At 42.7% G+C, this 7968-nt stretch overlaps 1 pseudogene; it reads left to right on the plus strand.

Moving 5' to 3' along the window:
* Positions 1-443: 443 nt before the first annotated feature.
* Positions 444-1484, plus strand: LOC106827489 (replication factor C subunit 5 pseudogene; annotated as a pseudogene).
* The last annotated feature ends 6484 nt before the right edge of the window (positions 1485-7968 follow it).

Here is a 7968-nt window from a genome sequence, read left to right on the forward strand (position 1 = left end):
GAAGAAGTGGGGAGAGACAGGAGGAAGCAAGGTCCAAAGGCCATCCAAGGACCCTTAGCCACAGAAGACTTAGCAAGATGACAGGTTGCACGGCTCTGGGATCCAGCTTTGTCCGGGGGCTGGGCCTCAGCCTCCGGTCTGGAGCTATGCGTGCTGTGCCCACTGGGAGGTGCCTCTTGGCCTGGACCTGGACAGCTGCCTCCTGAGCCTCCTGTGCCCAAGGACAATGACCACTACCATGTCTGACAGTTGAGTGCAGCTTTGATTTAAAAAAATTTCATCACCAACATAAAAGGTAAAGATTTAAAAATTTTAAACTCCATTTCAAATGGTTCTTGACTTAATCTCTTTTACACGTTTTTTTAAAAATAAGAAACAGGGTAGCAAGGGTCCCCGTGCTAGATTGCAGCTGGTTGCCAAGCAGGCCCCTCTGGGGACAAGCCAACCCCAGCGGATCTGGTCACCTTCGTCTCCCCACCATGGAGACCTCCCCACACAAGCGGCAGCAGCAGCCGCCCACAGCGATGGCCAAGATCAGGAACCCGCCCTGGGTTGAAAAATGCCAGCCACAGACACTGAATGATCTCATTCTCATCAGGACATTTTGAGTACCATTCAAGCTGCTGCACCTGCTTCTCTATGATCCTCCAGGGACAGGAAAGACATCCACCATCGTAGCCTGTGCTAAACAGCTGTACAAAGATAAAGAATTCAGCTCCATGGTCTTAGAGCTGAATGTTTCAGATGACCAAGGAATAGATATCATTTGGGGACTGATCCTGAGCTTTGCTAGCACAGGGACACTATTTAAGAAGGCTTTCAAATAGTGATCTTGGATGAAGCTGATGCCATGAGTCAAGATGCCCAGAATGCCTTGAGGAGAGTAATTGAGAAATTTACTGAGAACACCAGATTTTGCCTCATTTGTAACTGTCTGTCAAAGATCATCCCAACCTTGCAGTCCCGATATACAAGGTTCTGATTTGCTCCCCTCACTCCTAAACTCATGGTTCCCTGCCTGGAACATGTTGTGGAAGAAGAGAAAGTTGATTTAAGTGAAGACAGGATGAAAGCATTTGTAACTCTCTCCAGTGGAGACATGCGAAGGGCCCTGAACATTTTGCAGAGCACCAATATGGCCTTTGGAAAGGTGACAGAGGAGACTGTCTACACCAGCACAGGGCACTCACTCAAGTCAGACATCACCAACATTCCAGACTGGGTGTTGAATCAAGACTTCACCACAGCCTACAGGAATGTTAGGGAGCTGAACACTCTGAGGGGCTTGGCATTACGTGATATCCTGACAGAGATACACTTGTTTGTGCACAGTTGACTTTCCAACTTCAGTTTGAATACATTTATGGACCAAAATGGCGGACATGGAGTACAAACTTTCTATTGGTACCAACAAGAAGATTCAGCTGAGTTCCCTCATTGCTGCTTTTCCAGTCAGGGGATACCTGATTGTCACAGAGGCCTAGATGTTGAGACTCATTCGCTACAGTTGTCAAGCCCAGCAGTGACTGGAGAACAGGGGACCTGGTTACGGGATGAACTGCTGCCCAGAGCCAGAGAGTGAACCGCAATCACCCCAAGTCTTGGAAAACTCTGATCCGGGCATGGGTGGGCAGGCATTTAAAAAGCACCATGTTTATGGCTGTCTGCAGCAGGGATGTACAAGACAATTTTAACATACAATTCTCTTATTGCATTTTATAGGGGGGAAGAAAACAGCAAAACCTTTTTTTTCAGCCTTAAGGCTTTTACAGTTGCTTGGATGATAGGAAACTGACCTGCCCCATTTTGGTCTGGAACATAAGGCTTTCAAATCTAATATGGTCCGAGTGTCTTCCAACTCAAGGTAAACAGAACTCTCTAAAATTAAGTTTATAAATTTAATCTGTGGGATCATCTTTGTATGCAAATAGGTGTTAATAGAATTCTGGCCAAAACTATTATACTCCTATAAAATGGACTCAATTCTCTTACTTTAAAAACTGGCCTTTTTATTTCTCCTCTTGAAGTAAAAGCGTTACCTAGCAGGTTCCTAATTGTGGTGTGGACAGCAGAGAGAACTTTCACTTAGATTGTGCCATCGGGGGCCAGAAGTTATACAACACTCACTTGTTAACGCAGGGAGGGCCCGTGAGATTAAGCTGGACTCTGAACCTACGACTGCTGCGAGGATGAGGACTTGTGTGCAAATGTAGCCGTGTACTTCACAGCAATTTCGCTGCATTTATGATAGCAGTCTTCACAATAAAAATATAGTCGTTACAAAGTTGTCAAATTCTTATACTACCAAAAGGGAGAAGTCAGTTATTTCCATCATTCATATAGGACTCACTCCCCAAGGACAATAGCAAAGTTTGAAACCAATGTTGCCAACCCTCCTCTTTTTGCTTGAGGGAGATTGTCACTGAGCTAACAACGCACCAATCTTCCTGAACTTTATGTGGGATGGCCCCACAGCATGACTGATGAGCGGTGCTACATCTGAGCCCGGGATCCAAACCTCCGAAGCCCCGGCCACCAAAATGTACCACGCTAACTTAACCACTTTGCCACCGGGCTGGCCCCCAGGAACATTTTCCAAGATCCAGAAACATGCGTTCCTCTTTGGCCTCACCCTCAGAATGAAGCAGCGCGGACTGAAGGTCTGGCTCCACGTGTCTCATCACAAACTGAATTCCCTCAGCACCATCCCTATCCAGTCCCTCGGCCTGCTCCAAAATCATTCCTGTCCAGCTCTCCTCTACTCCTTCAGTTTCCCATAAGATGAAAAGATTTTGCCTGAGAAAATGTGTCTCTAAAACATTTAACATGGCAGCACAACCAGAAGGACCCACAACTAGAATATACAACTATGTACTGGGGGGCTTTGGGGAGAAGAAGAAGAAGAAAAAAAAGAAGATTGGCAACAGATGTTAGCTCAGGTGCTAATCGTTAAAAAATTTTGAAAAAACAAAGGTCTCTTTACAGCAATTGCTAGAACAAAAAAGCTTTTAACATGACGACATAGCAATACCAGCTATCACTCATCTGACAATCTCTATTATCTATATGTGTACGTACATATATATATATATATATCATTTTTAATCTAGGAAAAATGGAAACTCCATCTATCACAGTTTCCAATATAAAAATAAAAAATGTTCCTACTAGTGAAAAACAAATGTTTTAAACTTTTAACAGAGAAAGTTCTCCCTTTCTATCAACTTCGCACATTTAATAAGAAAAAACCCCAAAATAACACATAGCCTGTCTTGCACTAATCTGAAATCCTGGTTTCAAATGAGACCCTCCCAGTTCCTTATAGAGCTTTCCCACTGGAGCCATCCTCAGAGTGACAGGAAATGGGCTCACATAGGCCCATAACATTTTAAATCAATCAGCGCCATCTTCACCCAATCCCATGGCTCCTCGTTGTAATTCAAGATAGAACTAAACTTAAAATTAAAAGCCACGAGAAGGTTGGAAGGTGAGGATCCAGAGAAATTTTTAATCAGGGGAGAGAAAGATGAGAAACTCTAGCTAAATGATTCCACTTAATCATTTACTCAAGTAAATATGAATTGAGTGACTACAATGCTTGAGGTGTCAAGAGAGGTGAATGCAAAAATGAATCAAGACTTAGACTTTCCTGAAAAGATGTTTGTTTCCACGGGGAAGGTAAGATAAGTACAGAATTAGCACTAATCAATAAGTTGGAATTGAATACTGACCCCAATATTTACTAAACAGTGACCTTAAGTATTTTGTTCACCTTTTCTATAATTCTGTTTCTTCCTCTATATAATGAGAATAATCATAGTGTCCATCTCACAGGGTGATGTGTGTATTAAGTGAACTGCTGATCTTGATTTGTGGCATGGTTCCTGGCACATTGTGGAAGTTCAGAGGATAGAGGTCTGGGACAATCAGGAAACCTTTATCAGTAATGAGGGGTCAAGGTCATCTGCCTAAAAATGAGAAGAATGATAAAATGGAAACTCCGGGAAAGGTAAAAAGTTTGAAATAGTGAGTGCGTGTGGTTGACCATTGACGTAAACAAGATCATATGAAAGATCGTACGAGAGTTTTCTTATATTGTTCAGCAAACTGCTGTCTTAGTTTTTCACCTCCTCGCCTTTCTTAAATGATCTTTTTCCCCACCCCAACTTAGTCACCCTTGTGATCTCACCTCATCTGAAATCTTGATTTTGAGGAAACCTAGTCTTTAAGTATTGTTGACTGCTGTTACGAAACAAAAATTTAACTGAATAAATTTGAGGATCTAATCAGCTTTATTACCCAGTTCATGAACGGAGCAGCATCCCATATAGTAAACAGAAGGGAGCTCCCAGGAGCTGTACGAAATGGAAGGTTTTTATAAGCAGAAAGGGGTGGAATGAGGAAGTAATAAAAACAAAGGGTGGATTGTGTAAAATTTGTGTAATGTTGAGAGCATGGCTATCTTGAGTTAATTAATAGGTGTCCTAACTTTCGAGTCCTGATGGCTGGCTTAGAAGGGTTTTGCATAAAACCTTACACACTGCACCCTCTTCTTTAACAGTGGGTTACATTTCTAAGCAGAACCATGCCACAACACAATCTTGAAATGTGCAGTATGCTGTCTAGATTGAAAGTGACACTGGCACCTTCCATTCAAATGTGCCTTTCTAGAGGGACTTTTCAAAAGGGAAAACTTCAAAAACACGGGATAGAAAAGTTACTGGAGAAATGGCCCAAGCAAGTGGAGGTTTCTGGGACACTCTTCATTGTCTTGTATGCATGTAGTGCCCCCTCTTGGACAGCAGGGGTGCTCCTGCATGAACCAAACCCGGACAAGGGTTCCCCAGTGGACCTACACACCTCTCATCAAGCCATGCTGTGGCAGGCGTTCCACATATGAAATAGATGAAGGTGGGCACAGATGTTAGCTCAGGGCTAATCTTCCTCATAAAAAAAAAAGAATTTTTAACTTTCCAGGAAGAAGGATCTCTATATTTTCTGATTTTTAAAATTAATTTCTAGTTTTACTACATGATAATTAAGAAGTTTGATTTTTTCTTATTTTGGAATATATTTTTATTTATTTATTATTTATTATTTTTTTAATTGCAGTAACATTGGATTATAACATTATATAGCTTTCATATGTACATCGTAATATATTTCAAATTCTGTGTAGATTACATCATGTTCACCACCCAAAAACTAATCATAGTCCATCCCCTCACATGTGAGCCTAATCACCCCTTTTGCACCCCTCCCCCTTTTTGGAATTTATTGATGTTTTCTTTTCACCCTAATAATATTGTCAATTTTTGTGATTGATCCGTTGGCAATTGACAAAAAGGATTACACTCTATTGCCAAGTACATAAATTCTACTTATTGTTAATGCTGTTTAAGTTTTCTACATCCTTAAGTTTGTCCCTTTTCTGCGTCTTGCACTAAGTAAGGTAAAAGGGGGCTTCTGAACACCCAGTTCCACTGTGTGGGGAGCAGATTTCCCCACACCACCCACAGCACCTAGAGATAGTGTCAGATCCCACAAGTTAAGGGCCCAGTCCTACAAGACTGCCCTCCTTGCCACCACCACTTCAGATGCCAATCACAAGCCCAGCTTGTTACCTGTACTTCTGGCCAATTGGCTATAAATCAGAAGTTCCCATGACCCCCCTCTCTGGGTTTGATTAATTTGCTGGAGTGGCTCACGGAACTCAGAAAACATTTTACTTACTAAAGTACCAGTTTATTGGTTTATTGTGAAAGGGTACAACTCAGGAACAGCCAGATGGAAGAGCTACATAAGGCAAGGTATGGGGTGAACGCTCTCCCAGCACCTCCTACGGAGGCTTCATTACGTAGGCGTGATCGATTCAACTACCAGCCCCTCTCCCCTCCCTGGAGGTCTGGGGTTGGGACTGAAAGTTCCAGCCCTCTAATCACATGGCTGGTTCTCCTACTGAGAGACCCGCATGCTCGGGTGAGGTCTAAAACCACCTCATTAACATAACAAAAGACAACTTTAGTACTCTCATCTCTTAGGAAATTCCAAGGATTTTAGGAGCTCTGTGTCTTCATCCCCGTTTCAGGCACGATATACATTTCTTATTATAAATTACAGTATCACATAAGGTGACAAATTCTATCTTTGATGTGCTTGTTTCAACTTATTTACTATAATCTATACTTTATCAAAGTTACATGGATATTCAGGACTGCTATATTTTCATGGTGAAATTTAGCCTTCACAATTGTAAAGAGCCTTTCTATGTACCTTTGGGCCTCAATCGAGTCTGTCTGATATGAAAATCCACAACTCCTGCTTCCTATTTGTATTTTGCTTGGTGTAGTTTTGCTTGCTCTTTTAGCTTTTCTGAATCACTTTGTTTCAGACTGTTGAAAGATAAACTGAGGCATATTAAACATTTTAAGCATTTATTTAAGCAAAAATCGATTCGAATCATGCAGCATCCAATCTAGCATATAGAAAAAAGCACAAAATGAAAGACTTTTATAGGCAGAAGGGAGCAGGAACAAGGAAGTTATACCAAGCAAAAAATTGGTTATTGCAACATAACTTTCCTTTAGGGAGCAATAGAAGTCTATTGGGCAGGTGACCTAACTAGCGCTGATCAGTTTGATGCGGGCTCGATGAGCCAGCCGAGGAGCTGAAAGAAAGATTTCTTGGACTCTCAAGGTCTGGTAGTAGTGCTCCTTTATTCAGAGAATAGCATAGAGTAGCACAGGGACAGGAACTATGGGCAGTGAAGAGCTGCAATGGGTTGAGGGTAGGGCTAGATTTATAAGGCATAGGCATGTGAGTTATTCCTTTACAAGACAAAGGAAAGATTATGTAAAAATAAAGTCATAAAATGGTATCAGTGCAGGTGGGGTCTGGGTATTGGGTGGTCTTATAACTTTGGATACAAATCAGGTCAAATCTGGTCAGGACGCCCTATACTTCCCGGAGGATGATATAGATCGGTAAGTAGGGCAGGACGCCTTGGGCTTCTCTCCCTGGGGCAGCCTTGATCCTCATCAAGGTGATTCCTGATTGGCTGGTTTAAGATTCCATTTCTGGGAAAGCAGAAACTCCAATTAAGTTGCCTCCATTTGGTGATGTGGGGCTTAGGATAACTGACTCCATTTGAGGCCTATTGTCTTGTTTCTAACAAAATATCTCTCTTTTATATAATTCTGATTTTAAAAATATATTTTAATGATTTTACCTTTCTTTGCTTTGGAGATACACACTAGGGATAACAACTTCAATAAACATCAATAAAATTACAAATATCCCTGAGGCAGAACTGGCTGACAAACTCAATTGGGCACAAGGTCTAGTTTCAACATGAGCAGTGGCCTGAGTGATGGCCTGGGAGGAAGGGTGTGTCAGAGTTGCAGGACAATGAGAAGCTTATGGGGCTCAGCTGTAGCTTTAGCAATGTCCACTGGAAGCCAGGTCAGTGACTCAGAGGCCCTGAAGCAACTTGGGGAAGAAAGGGGCTCAACCAGTTTCTCAGCATCATCCAATGTTGCCCCAAATTACCGTGGGGGCTATTGGCAGACCACTGCAAGGGAGGTATCCTGAGGGGACATCAGAAACAAGCAGTGTCCATGGCATCTAGGTCAAGACAAAGTCCAAAGGCCCATCAAGGTTCAGGAGTGGGCTAAGGAAAGGTACTACAAGGTGCTATGGCACCTGGTCAGATGGAGAAGTCCACTTCAGTGGCTATTAGGAGCCCTGGTTGTCACAGTAGGACAAAGCATCTGAAGCTTGGGAAACGTGTCATTTCCAGGAGATGAAGTGTCTCCACTGGGAACAGACCCAGCCCAGATTGTTGCCTGGCTGGGAGCTTCTGTGGCTTCTGGGGTTGAGGGTCAGATACAGCCACATTCTGCGAAACCTTCAATACCCTTGGGCTCAGAGGCTAAAGACCATCCATCGGTGGTGAACATGTTCCAGGAT

Source organism: Equus asinus, chromosome 20, assembly GCF_041296235.1.
Source record: "Equus asinus isolate D_3611 breed Donkey chromosome 20, EquAss-T2T_v2, whole genome shotgun sequence".
Taxonomy (NCBI): Eukaryota; Metazoa; Chordata; class Mammalia; order Perissodactyla; family Equidae; genus Equus; species Equus asinus.